Source organism: Mycteria americana, chromosome 2 (genome assembly GCF_035582795.1).
Source record: "Mycteria americana isolate JAX WOST 10 ecotype Jacksonville Zoo and Gardens chromosome 2, USCA_MyAme_1.0, whole genome shotgun sequence".
NCBI classification, from domain to species: domain Eukaryota; kingdom Metazoa; phylum Chordata; class Aves; order Ciconiiformes; family Ciconiidae; genus Mycteria; species Mycteria americana.
The window spans coordinates 148,715,063-148,729,625 of record NC_134366.1 but is presented as its reverse complement, the minus strand read 5'-3'; the positions used below and the strand labels follow the sequence as shown (position 1 = coordinate 148,729,625).

At 40.1% G+C, this 14,563-nt stretch overlaps 1 protein-coding gene across 2 annotated transcripts in view; it reads left to right on the top strand.

Moving 5' to 3' along the window:
* Nucleotides 1–14,563, top strand: part of RBM12B (RNA binding motif protein 12B) — a 92,864-nt gene that overhangs the window by 47,127 nt on the left and 31,174 nt on the right. The window lies entirely within an intron of this gene.

Genomic DNA, 14,563 nt, shown 5'->3' with positions numbered 1-14,563 from the left:
TGTGCTAATGGCTGTGTGAATAGGGACAAGATATATTTGCTGCAGAGGTTCAGCTAGTGCTGGCCATAAGGCTTGGAAATGTGGTGCCAAGGGTTGTTTTGGCTGGGCCTGGCCGTCTCGAGATGGAGCTCTTCCCGGAGAGTTTGTCATCCCGGCTGTACAGCTGCCACCCAAGGAGCACCTGGTTGTGTCACCTTCTTGCCATGATACCGAATGCTCAACCCTTACATTTTCTAGGGGGAAACGAGAAATGAGCAGCTTGGTTCAGTGAAGACAGTAATGGAGCACGTCACTTCAGACTTGCTGTAGCTTATGCAGACGTTTCTCAGTTAATCGTAGCGGACTGCTGAATGTGAGGTGAAAGCAGGTCTTAAAAGTTTGAGCATGGCTTCAAATAACATGCACGGAACTTTTCCTTGTTAAAGGCTGTAAAAATAAAATCACAAGGTTATTGCGTAAGAGTCAACAAAAAATGCACAATAGTACTTATAGTCACCTGCAGAGCTTGTGTGATAATGTCGACAAATTACTGTTGGTTTCTAAGATTATCTTAGCTAAAATGATAAATATTGGTACAGCAGATACTCAGTATATTAATAATATATTAGAACCTTTTTTCGATTGAGAAAACAAAGACTTTTGAAATGGGCATGTTTTTCATTTTGGACTTGAATCATGGAAATATCAAAGTGTTTCCTATAATTGTTTTTAACTACACAGTTTAATGCAGAATCATCCACCATATGCATGATTATTTTCAAGACATTAATAATACCCCATTAGTAGTGTCTCCAACTCTAAGAGATATACTGCAGCTTTGAACTTTGATAATGTATCATCATGATAGTGTATCATTTGTAACAGATAATGCTGAAGTAAAGTGTATACAGATTAATGGAAAATTGGGAAGTTATTTGTTTTCAACTGTTTAGTTCACGTGCTACATAACACATGAATACATGTGATAGCTACATTATTATTTATTCTTGAGGTTGTGTAATTTAAGTTTTCGTATACTGCACTGCGTCTGTCAAAGAGTTTAAGAGTTACAAGGGAGATTTAATTTTGTCAGCCTTGAAGATGAGGAAATAATGAAGCATATCCCCACAAGGTGGTTAATTCTATATTGCACTGTTGAAAGAAACTTAAAATGTTTTGTAGCTCATATAAATTACTGTTAGGTATGGACTGCACAACTGCAATTTTATATTCTTCCAGGAAAATGAAGATAAGGAAAAAGCAGAGATACTTCCAGTGGCAGTTTACTACTTATATTTCTTTCAAAATGTGCTAAAAGATTTCTATGGATACACTTTTAAAATTAAAACAGTTTGTTTTTGTGTGTGCTGAAGCTTAAGACATAATTTGTGAATTGAACGGTGAATTACAACAAAAAGCTTGTGACAATTTTTGGCCATAGGCATTCCTACATAAAGCACACTTCATGGAAAACGAGAGAAAAATGCAAAGTGATAGTGAAAAAAATGCTGGTATTTTAGTAAATTATAAGCATGATTGGAAAAAATAATGGGTTCTGAGAGATTCAGTTGAGTGTGTGTGCTTGTTTTGGGAGTCAGAAAGTCCTTTCTTATCTGTAGTATGGCAACAGGAGGATATGTTCCCAGTGCAAATATACTTGGACAGTTTACAGAAATCTGCTAAAGACTGATTCTGCTAAAGCTGAGCTTCAATTAAGTTAATTTTGGTTGTATACATAAGAATTGATTAGAAAACCAAAAGAGAGTGAAATATATTACAACTATATACATTTAAATAATAAATTGAGGCTTGTGGCAATTTAACCTTATATTTGATAGTAACAGGAATGCATACTTAACAGGAAAGTGCATGATATACTGAAAATAAATCATATTTTTCTAAAATGTCCTTTAGAATGAAGCATTGTTCCTTATTTTATAAATGAGATACTACTCTTTCTTTTTTTGATGATCTCAGCTCACAAGTTCTTGATTTTCCTTTTTTAAAAATTCAAGAACTTTTATTGGGGTAACACCAAATAAAAATAGAGAGGATTCTTCCCAGAATAATTAAATGATAATAAATGGCACTTGATGCACTGGGTCTACTCGACTGCTAGAGAAAACATAGATGGAACTAGACAGGATTTTTTCTCCTTTCAAACTTGTGCTCTCTGAGTAGGAGCTTGAAGTCCCGTTGATATTTTCACTCAGGTTTTGAATTACACTAATTGCCTGTTTCATCAATATGCTTAGTTTGTTGGGGGTGTTGTATTTTATTTTCAAATTGCAGCTATATGACCACTTGCTGATATTTGTCTTTGTGGATGGAAAGCAACTTCCATGACCACAGGGAAAGTACAATGAGATGCTGGTGAGTTTGGCCGTAAAGGAGCAAGGGGCTTGGATGGGGAAGAGAGGTTAAAAAGTCTTGGTTGGATGTAGAGGTCTGGAGGCATCAGAGAGCTCCAGGAGGTAGCTTGCTCCTCGGTGAGCCATGTCCTGTGCAAGGCTGGGGAACTTCTGATGGGATCCCACCAGTTGCCCTTCTGCCGAGGAGTCACCTGATACTCCTTTTTTTCTTCTGCTACGGACCCAAACAGTCATCGGATTTCTGAGAAGGATCGTTGAGAAACCTACCATGGGCTTTGCCTTTCAAGGCTGATAGGCACAAGGCTGCAGCCCAGCTGGCCGTGGAGTGCAGCAGGAGAGCTGCCTCCAGCAGCTTGTGGGGGCTCCTCTTGGTTCCTTTGATGTCCCTAGCTAGGCCTTGAGAGTTTTACACCTGCTGAGCATTGGCTTTGTGCATACATGTCTTTTCAGAGGAAAGGCATGCCTGTGAATATTTACCTCGCTAGTTTTGAGTTGTTCGGGCTGGCAAGGCGGCCTGCTAGCTCTTGAAGGCAAGACCTAACGGGCAGCCAGCCAGCTTTCCATCAGCTGAGTGCAGTAAGGGGAAGGCATGCTGGGTAGCAAAAGAAGGCTGATGGTTGGAATTACAGCTGAAAGCAGTCAGGGAAATATATCCAACTCCTGAGAAATCTTTTGAAGGCAACAGGGCAAAGGATAACTTTGAAAATGAAAGTTGAGATTTTGCTCTTCATTGAGTTTCTGGTGTATAACTAGTATTGGTCACAGTTTTGCAGCAGTGGGAAGGTACGACTAGAGACCCCACACCTGAGCTTGGCTCCCTGAGAGATCGGTGATCCTACTGAGGCACGCAGATCCTCTGAGATGCAGGCTCTGTAGCAGACTTTTAAGTCTGCAGGAAACTCCCACGGCTTTTATGAGATGCAGGTAGAGCAGCAAGCCTGGTTGCTACTAGTGGCAGAATCAGGCCTTTATGTGGTTAATAATATGCTATGCGCAGCTTTAGCAATCAGTTGAGAGAAGTTTTGGCTTCTTTTGAAAAATCAAAGTGAACATTAACTTACACTGAGCTGACACCAGAAATGAGTCAGAAGGGATCTTGATCCGAAAGCTTCCCTGTAGGGCATGTACATGCATCCTCAAGCCTTTCTCTTCTTTCCCTGGGAGGGCTTGCCCTCATCCAGTTCATAACACTTTGACTTTCTGCCTGATGTTGGTAATTTTTGAAAAGTTGCCAAGAGGCAGAATTATCTGATTCGCAGGAACCTCTGCACATTCTCAAAAAAAAAAAAAAAGTTATATTTCTCAATAAGAAGGATTTTTGTGAAATTTCTTAGTAGAGTGATCATCATTTCCTGCTCAGGCCATGGGGAAAGAGTCAATTTAAGCACTTAGCTGATGTATGATCGTGATTTGTCATCCTGTCTGGAATCTTTTATCGAAGTGGATGAACGGAGCAATACTGAATAAACAAAAATTTGAAGATGGGGCTTTCCAAAGTGGATTGGTCTTGTTATGTTCCCACTTCATAGGCTTTAACTGATATGCTAGGCCAATATTTGCCTCCCCACGTTTTCCTCAGGACTGCTGTATGGACTAAAAAACCCAGGCAGAGGGCCGAAAAAATTATGAAGCAGTTTTGCAGAGGAAATAATTTTGCTGCAATGACTTCTAACAAGAAGGAGAGGCACTGAAATAGGAGAGCAAAATGAATCAAATAAACTGCTGGTTTCTCCCAGAAGCTCCAGAGTGTTACTTCTTGTAACATCATCAGGAGCTGTAAGGAACAAAATTTACATTTAGAGGCCCTCCTTGGTTTCCAGGATAAGCACTGCGGCATGAGGAGAGGAACAGTGCAAACTTTATGCTCCTCTCCGTACTTGACCTGTGAAATATTTGAGTGAAAAATGAACTTTGCAGACAATATGAAAGTAATTAAAGGGAAAGCAGGACTCCGCCTTTATTTTTGGCATGTATCGAGTCTCTAGTTTGATAGCTGCTAGAATCAGATCCTTGATTCTTCCTCTGTAAACGGCCTCTCATCTTCCTGAGAAATCACATTCTGCAGTTCACCATCTCATTTTCCACTTGGAAGGAAGAACTTAAGTCATCTCACTGCGTGAGAGCCTTTCTCTTCATGACATCCTGGTCGTCAGTATCTGTGAGCAGATGTCAGATTCTCTCCCCAGGGTGGGCAGGCTTACCTCTCCTGTCCTTTCACAAGAGGATACTTTCTAAAACTGGTTTTCTGCATTGTGTGTGTGCGTGCCTTCTCTCTGAACTCTCTCAACAGCTATTGGAAAGCAGTTAAACAAAGTTCTCCAGCTGAGACCAAACAGGTCTGTTGCTGAACAGAATTCCTCTACCACAGCATCACTTTGAGAGAGAGAGAGAGAGAGAGAGACAGGAGCAAGTTCAGGGCAGATACCGACAGCGGCAACCTGGCAGACTGACAAAATCCATAGTCCTTAAGCTAAAAATATCCACCTTGTTTTGAATCTTTTGTACCTTCTTGTAATCTTTCATGGGAGACTTTTTTTTTCCTCACTATCTAGTTTCTGGAATTTTGGAGGTTTAACGTTTGCTGAGGTGTCTTTATGAGACCAGTACCCCCAGCAGAAACTTCTGTTTGGTTGTTAAAGTTGTTATGACAGAGAAGTGGGTCAAGGTGCTAGGCTGTCCCCGGCTGAGGAAGGTGGTTGCTCTCAGGAACTGTTCAAGTAAATCTGCACAATCTTGAAGAGCCGGCAATTTTTAATATGTCACTGCACATTAAATCCTCCTGCAGCAACCCACTACTCCCTTTCTTCTGGTTCTGGTCTTCAATTTCTGATGTAAATTTATTCATGGCCATTTGTGTTGGTGTTTTGCTTTGATTTATATAGCTCTTTCCAGCCCTGATGTTACCCCTTTTATATCCCTAGAGAGTAATCATATGTCAGCTGAGACACTGTTTTGCTGGGTTAATAATCAGGGCTCTTTGACTCTTTATTTTCTTTCCCAATTGTTCTTTTAGACCGTCCCAGCATCTTTTCCAATTTTTGTGAAAACGGGTACAAAGCTGACGCATAAGCATTCCAAATCAGGATTTACCATTGGCAGTAGTGCCAATCCTCTTTTTGCATTATCCGATTAATCCTAAATTGCATGATTTGTCATACCAAAATCACCTCCAGGGTTGACACCTTTGATTAGGATCAACCATATAATCAGTTGAAAAACCCTCATTTTTTTCTGTCCTTCTGGTATTAGTAAACTAACTGGTAACAAAAATTCTTGTTATTAGCGCCAAAGTGCAGTAATTCACACTTCATACTATACCTGCTACTCTCATCCCTGCTATATCAGGCCTGAAGGATGCTCAAGATTATCACGGGCACTTCACAATAACAAAGAAGACATGTTCATTGTCATGAGGAACTTGTAAACTTATTCAAAACACAACACTATTTGATGGTATCAAGACTGAGGTGGAGGTAAATCAATAAGCTTACAGTACAGCTCAGAAAGACTACTACATAGCATGATGGGATTAATAATTTTTTGTTTAATGACTAAACCCAATAATTTTATTTATTTATTGGATTGATGTGCAGCAGCAAAAATAGCTGACAATGTTGGAAATCATCAGAAAGGGTATTCAGAATAAGGCACGGGATGTTATTTTATCACTATATAATACTTTGTAGCATCCACATCTGGGGTTCTGAACGCCATTCTGGTCTCTGCATATCAAGGACAAAGTGGAGAAGATACAAAGATGACAGCTAAGATGATTAAGAGGATGGAGTAGTTGCCTTATGAGGAGAAACTATAAAGGCTGAGACTTCAAACAAGAGACAAGAAAGCTGTGGGGGTGTGATTAAGCTTTAGGAAACTGTGGAGATGTTGGATAAGCTGAATGCAGAACCACTTTTTAGCAAATTCCTCAGTATTAGAAATACAGGGAGCTTGGTGAAGCCTGTAGGAGGCTGGTTTAAAACAGATGAAACAATACTTTTTTTACTTCGAAGACAGGGAACTGCTGGATTTACTTGTTACAGAAGTCTGTGGACACAGTATCAGCAGGTTCAAAATAGATTAGACAAATTTGTAGACATCAGGTCCAATTAGATCAGATTACTCAGAGCCACATCCAGTCAGATTTTGAACAGCTCCAAAGATGGAGGACCCATAACCTCTCAGGGCAACCTGGTCCAGTGTTTGACCGCCCTTGTATTGGAAGAGGTTTTCCTAATCTTTAATGGGAATATTGTATATTCCAGCTTGTGTCTGTTGCCTCTGGTTGCATCACTGTTCAGCTGTGAGAAGAGAGTGGCTCCATCTTCTCTGCACTCTTCCATCAGGCAGCTGAAGATAGCAGTAAGATGCCCCACTGAGCCGCCTTTTCTCCAGGTAGAACAAAGCCAGGTTTCTCATCCACTCCTCATAACATCTTGCTCTCCAGCCCCTGACCATATTGCTGGCCCTTCCTTCACTGGCCTTTCTGCAGTATGTCCATGTGCTTCCATTGTTTATTGCAATGAAATATGTTAATTTGAAGCCATAGTATTTTGAACTGATGTCTTCCTTTTCATATTTGTTATCTCAATGAATTTGTAAATCTGGAGAGACAATAATATCATACTTATTCCCAGCACTGAAGTATATGACATCTGGTCACTAATATTGCTGATTCTACAACTTGGGTTTTCAACTTGAGAGCGCTATAACTCCCCACAATATTCAAAGTGACAATTGCAAAAATATTCTTCTTCCACCTTCTAGAAATAATGTCATAAACATTGTTAAAATTCATTAAATTTAAAGGGCAGCAAGGTCTAATCTCTGCATAAGGGACAGGATGAAAGCCACATGCTCCAGAATTTTAATGAGAATTCCACAGTTGACTTAAGATGGCTGTTCCAGTGATGGAAAAAATCCAGGTATTATCTGCATCCCCTGTACATACTTTCCTCTTTTTACCTCTCAGGCAGAAATCCATTGTGTAGCTTGAACAATGAATCTGCTGGTACTTCTGGGATTAAGGCTATTATAACGATAGTCCAGTCAGTCCACTGAAGTCAGCAGAGAAAACATAGTTAATTGTGCCATGAAATCTAAGAGCAAAATGTAGTTCCTAAGGTGCATATCTGTATTGTACATACCTAAAAGAATGTAGCAACTTGCAGGTTTTCCTCCCCCAAAAACCAGCAAAAAAAAGTCAGATATCTGCTATGTATTGATTTACTCCACTGCTCCTAGACAGAATTGGGTAATAGCTTGCCATTAGCTCGCAGTTCATCATCTGGTGGCATCTAATCAATAGATCAAGTGGTAGTTGCAGTTAATCTTATTTCTACATATCAATGTACAGCTCAGCACAGAGTTTTGTTTGTTTCTCTTCAGCTTCTTCAAGACTGATCCAAGAATTCCCATTCTTGATGACAGGATGCATCCAAAAACCTGCTGCATACCCTCCTTCCTCTTCTGCGATTTCCCCATAACCACATCCAGACTTGAGCAATTCACATTACATTCTCAGTTCAAATTTAATCTTAATCCAAATTCAATCTTCTCTTTCTTCCATCCCTTCCTTCTTTTCCCATTTCAGACACACCATCAGCTCTTTCTGCACCTGACTGGCACATTAGGGAATTTCTGCACCTGCTTCTCATCAGGTACCAGCTGGGTTCCTCTGCCCAGCTCTTTTGTGGATCCCCCTTTCCAGTCCCCTCTCTGAAACAAACCTCTACTTGAGCAGTTTTTTGTCCTTCCTTTCACGAAAACAGCAGGCTTTCTCTTATAAGCATTTTTGTTCTGGACTGCTATGTGGCATTCCTGACTTTCTCATTGAGCTACCTGTACAAGACTTAATTCATCTCATACGGTTCAATAATTTGGTTTATTTTTCTAATGCTGTGTATAAACTAATTGGTGCATGTGGTACAGCAGTACCCCTGCAGTCATAGTCCCCTGAAGGTTCAGGTCACGGGTAGATCTGACTTATGTATTCTGGCTTTCACTCCAGGGAAGACAGGGGATGTCAGGGTGAAGGAGCTGCTCTGTGTGCCTGCTCTTTGCCCAAGTCCAAATTTCTGGAGTGCATATTCCAGCCCGAGGGAGCTGGAAGCGCTCCAAGGTGCCCCAGCTTGGACACAGCCTAAAAGACCAGAACACCCAGGATTTTGTTATTTTGGTTTTGTTACTTGTCTGTATTTGGACCCAAGTTAGACAAAATAGAAGGAAAACCCAAGGCTTCATTTGTGTTACCTGCTTTGCAAGTCACTGCTTTTAGTAACGGTACATTCAGATGTATTACACAAAGCAAAGAAATAATGTTCCTAGAAATAACTGTATGGACTCTCATAGAGAATACCAATAAAATTAGAAACAAATCAAAACTAAAACAAAGACATATCTGATCTAAATTTGATATTTACAAATTATGAACTTCAGATTTGTGTTTGACAGGTCCGTATTGATCCAGCAGAAAAAAAAAGTCTTTCACTGTAGAGCAACTGAGATAAAAAGTCTTAGAAGAAAACATATGAGTCACAGAAAATGACATTTGGACCCACAAATGAGTAGTGTGGGCAAATTAACTGAGGACACAAGCAGCACAAGTTTTGAAATGACAGCAACAAAAAAAGAAAGATGAGATGAGAGGGATGCAGTGAAAAGAAGGAACTGAACGGCAATGATTGTGCTTGCTTTGGAACAGGCTGCTAGCTAGTGTGAAAAATAATGGATGCAGCTGGATAAATTACTGAGTTTTGGATGAATTTTTGCAGCTGGGATGGTGACATAAACCACTTGTCACCAGGACTCTTTTCCTTGATTTATAACCTGGTCATCCATCCATCTCCAAACATCACTTTCTCTATAGCGTACACTTCTGAAATTGTGCCCCTCAAAACTGGGGAAGTCATTGGAACAATAAAGAAAAATATAGAGTTCTTTCAAGAGCTAATAGTTTTGTTATCTTGTGTGAGTCAGCTTGTGTGGGAGTTGAAAAGCTTTGTAGCACATTTGTTAACTCTGTGCAGCTCGTGAAGTTTAGTGTTTAAATGAATGCCTGTGAAAGTTGTCTCATCCAACTAAATCAATTTATTTTAAGTCTTTGCAACAAATCTGTTCTTACAATCTCTTTGGTATTGGGTTAAATTCCTCCGTGTAAAATGAATTGCTTATCAGATTTTGCACATTATGAAAGCTGTACCCACAATGTTTCCAGGCTTGAGTCTATTAATTGGTGGAATTTAAAGATGAATACAGATGGTAAGCCTATTAATAAATGATGGGTAGGGAAGTACACACCGATTCTTAGAAAAATATTATATGTGGACTGTACTGTGTAGTTTAAGATAAGACTGATTTTCATCCCCAAGGAATTTTTATATATACTTGCAAATTAGACCTAATGTATGTATGTAAAAGAAAAGGACAACTCTGCAGCAGGATGAAATTGCTCACTTTTAGTGTCAAATAGAAATAGTCTCATTAAGACAGAATATTAAACAAAAGAGAGAGTAAGCATCTCTTGGCTGAGGATAAGGAAAAAATATTTAAATCAAATACAACATCTCTCTCTCCGGTGTAACACACTGTGAAGAGGCAGTCCTGTAACACCCGAACGTGCATTTTCAGAGCTTGGTGCAGATGTGCACATGCTTTGCGGGGGTTTACAGGCTGTGGCAGAGTCAGCGCAACATTTTGGGAGAATACCGCGAGTGCCAGGACCACCGACCGACCGCGTGATGCTGCCGCAGACCTTCCTGGTGCTGACCTTGCCCCAGCTGGGGTGCGTGTGGGTGAGTGGGGCTGTCAGAAGCAAAATGGCACTGAAAGAAGCCTACTTTGGAGTAGGATATGGATAAGTAGCCTAGGGAAAGTAAAAAGCCGCTGTGTTACCGAGGTGGTGCAGAGCAGATGATATCCCGTGCTGAACTCTGAACGTCTTTTCGAGGTCTGTGTTACAAAGAAAGAAGGATAAGCTCAGATCAGTTCCTTTTCAGTTGATGGGGAGGTAGGAGTGTGGAGATCTTGCAGGACAGTCCTGTGAAAGAGTTTAAACAGAAGGCTTAATCACCCAATTCTCACCACCTTACTTCAGCAAGCTTGCTTCAAATACGTGCAGAGCCTCCTGGCTCTACACCACAGCCTGAAGGGAAGAGTACCTTGTGGATAACCTGGGGTAGGATCCGACCCATATTCCTCTCCACACAGTACGGGCGACTCTAAGAGATACGCAGTGACTTTTACTTCTGTGATGCGGACAACAAGGACTTGAGTTTAGATACTTAAAAAGAAGCCTTTCCTTACTGCAATGTCCTGCACGAGTTAATCTGGGAGATAAAATGAATAAGTTCAAGCTAGTCAAATAGAAGTTTTATAAAAGTGATTCCAAACCCCACAAAATGTAATAGGCAGTGATATTACCAGTGAAAAAATCTACAGGATTGGCTAAACTGTCTGTAGACCATGCTCTATTTAACTGCACCACTGTTACTCTAGTAGGAAAAAACCTGCAGATGGAAATAAATACTAATCTGTTATGAATAATACATGGTTGTATCCTAGCCTGTCCCAAGTATCTTGCTAGTATTTCATTTAGCCTGGGAAATGATATCTGCTCCTTTAATTGCAGTCTCTGTTCTGGAACTGCTGTTGTCTGAACTAACTTCAGCAGGCTTTGTCTTAGCCTGATGGTCAAAGATGTTTTTAGCTGAGCACAGAGTGAAGTCACAGCTTTGTAAACAGCTTAACTAATGACTGTACTTTAACTGGCTGACAGACAAAGTGTTATGCTGTGTGTCAGTCTAATTCATTTCTGAGAAACTGATGGAAATTGCTATTTTAATTATCAATCCTTTTACTCACTAAACACCCTACTTACTTCCCAGACTTACATTGTTGCCCATAGGTGATAAGGATTAAGATAAAGTGGCTAGGTATGCCTGTACAATATTATCATTCATATTTTTATAAGCATTTGGAATATGGTAGGCACCTTACAAAACAAGAATGTGTCCTTGTCCTGAGTTGCATTCGCAATGACACAGATGTCCATCATATGCTAGAAAGCTAGATAACAGGGAATGCACAAGAAGAAAGAGAAGGATAATAACACGGCAACATGGGTATGCACCAAGGTACAAATACAGCAGTGCAACTTCTTTTCATTACCTCTCTTGCCCTAGACTTCTCAAAGGAAAAATAATGGAATTGAACTTTTGGTGTTGACTTGAGTAGAAGGGAGCTGATGGATTGAGGGAATGCTGGAGGAAGAACACACTTCATGCTATGAAATTACAGAAAAGCAGATAAATATGTTAAAGTTGCATATGTACTGCTTTCATCCTGAATGCCAATGTGCAAATTTCACTGTATATTATAAATGTAGAACAAAGTTCTTACAACACTTAAGTTACCAAGCTCCCATTGGCATAACTGCAGCCTAAATTTTACTCATTTTCTTCACTGGTTTAAAACCTCTTGATCAAATCCAAATTGCCTTTTTAAGACTCTGGGATAATCCTTCAGGAATACCTTCAGTAGTTCAGGGCTTTAGTTTGTGCTGCTTTATGATCAGTCTTTTGTATTTCCTGTACCTAATTATGCATTTTAATGAAGCTTGCCTCTATAACTTTCATCTCCCAAAGAGATGATAATTTTCACTTAGAATAATTTTAGAATTCTTTTAGATGATTAGTATTCTTTAGAATATATAATTTTTCTACTCTGGCAGTCAGAAAGATGATACTAGCAATTTATGCCTGTTCTACCCTCAAAACCTACATGAGTTTAACCAAGCTAATTTCAAGTCACACTGTTAGATAATCTCTGGAAATCTATTTGTAAATATCCTTTTATATTGACTATATTTTGGTTTGGATTGATAGATATCGGTACAAACAAAGAAGATGCAAGCTAGGTTTAAGTGGACGCGACAGCGTTCGCAATACACATTTGCAGTGATTCCCCTGTATCAGTTTTTACATCAGTTTAAGTTTTACTGCTGAAATGTGCTTAAAGACCTTCAGCTTTTTTCATTTTACACACAGAAGGTAACCTTTCAGCCCTGTGCCAGCAGTAGGTCTCTTTTGTATGGATGTCACCACCCACGGTCTCCATTGACTGAGGTGGATGGTCCCAAGGTACCAGCAGCAAAAAGGTCAAGGCAGTGAGCAGGCGGTGGGGAAGATGTGGCGGTGGCTGGGCATGATGGGCTGCTTATTTGCTCAGGCACAGAAAAGACTGGAAATTGCTGAGTGAAAACAGAGCCGAGCAAGCTTAAAGAGCCTCCCATGAATTTTTGACTTAGAGTTGTCAATGTTGCCAACTATTTTTAATGCTTGCCTCATGGGCACAGCTAGAAGTATGAGTTTGATAGCAGGCACAGGTGGTGCCATGGCCTCTCCCATATTGTCCTAGGTCATGGGGGCAGAGGAGGATATTACTGCCTGGAGTCCTCTCCAGCTAGGTGGGGAGCTGGAAGTGGCGGTGATTGCAATGAACGCTGACTAATTGCGAGCAGCGACTGCGTGTGTTTGTTGGGGAGGGCTGGAACAGCTGGAAGTGCTGACACAGACCCTTTGTAATCCTGCTGGGATCGTCATCCCTTAAATGGATTTTCATAATTGGAAGAGTATGAATAACATAAATAAAAGGTGGTTATTTACCTTGCTTTTCTTCTTGTTGATTCCTGGAGTTTTATAGCATAGTTGTGTGCAGTCTCTGTTAGTAGGTGGGGGGTAGTCTGCTCGTATGAAATGTTAATAATTGCTCCTAAATTATTGTTTTGTTGAAAATAATCTTCTCTAATGAAAGCGCAGAGGATGAGTGTTATTCATTGGACTTTTTGTGTGTGTTTCTGTGAAGGTATTTTTATTTTGCTTGCTTAAGGAAATGAGACTTATGTACTAACAGGCATATACGTGTGTGCGTGCGCCTGTGTGTGTATTATGTTTGTGAAGGCATATGAATACGTGTGCCTTAGTGCCTTAATGCTTGTCTGCCCAATTAATTTTTCAATCTAGTGACCAATTTCTACCAAATTTAATAAAGGGATAGACGTCTTACAGTCACTATTTTCTTATACCTTCTGTAAAAAAATAGAAATCCTTCCAGAGGCAAGAAACCCTCTTAGGGACCTCACCAAAGGGGAGGCTACTGTCCTTAAAAGACATGAAACAATCCCCACAGAAGGCTTCTCCCTTGAGATATATAAATCAGTAGGGAGTCATGAGCTCCACTGCAGAGAAAACTACTTGCTTACTCTATTTGGATAACTTCTGTCCCTTCTTCATGTCAGGAGACAATTGATTTGCTAATTGTAATGCCAACTTTAAAGGGACCATTGAGGAAGTGGAAAGCTATTTTTTTGTTTGTGGACAATGTATAAGTGTGAGTATAAATGGGAAATCTACTTTTTTCCCTTCAGAACTGTAGCTGAATTAACAGGATTTGTATTAATATAATTTATTCTGGGGGAAAAAAACCAACTTGTGTAAATATTATTAGGAGCTGCCTGGTGTCGCTCTCTGTCTCCTCTCAAAAGTGACCATAAAAACAGAGGGAGAATGGATGCAACAAAAGAGTCAATGATGTTCTCAATTGCCAAAGTGGAAATTCAGAGTAACTCAGGAATCATGCTGTGGTGCCTGAGAGGAAAATTTCAAAAGATGAGAGGAGATCTGAATGAGATCTGAACTGTGGGAAGGAGAACTCCTAAAACTATGTCGCTATCCCACTACCCTCCTGCTACCAGTCACTAGTAATGGGAGAGGATGCAGGCTAAGCATAAATATCAGCTAGGAAATATGATTGCTTTGGAGAAGACATACCTGAGCCATCTTTAGTTTAGGTACAACATATTTAGGGACTATATATAACAAACAGTTGCTGAGAAGCACTCAGCTTCTGACTCAGAGAAGTCACCTGCTTCTCAGAAGCTATTGAATCTTATTAATGGGGTGCAGCATTTCAGCCCTTCCAGTTCCTTTCTAGCACAGCTGCCATTGCAAAAGATTTCACGTTACAGGCATGGCAGTCATTTGGGAGCTTTGGACTGCAAAGGAAGATCTTAGAGAAAGTCAAAACAGTCTGGGACTTACCAGGATGGATGTATAATATTTACAGATTGAGCTTGGCATGAAGGCTTGAAGGAGGTCCAATTAGCTCAAGTTAGTCAGGACCACAACCAGTCAAGTTTTGAACAACTCCAAAGATGG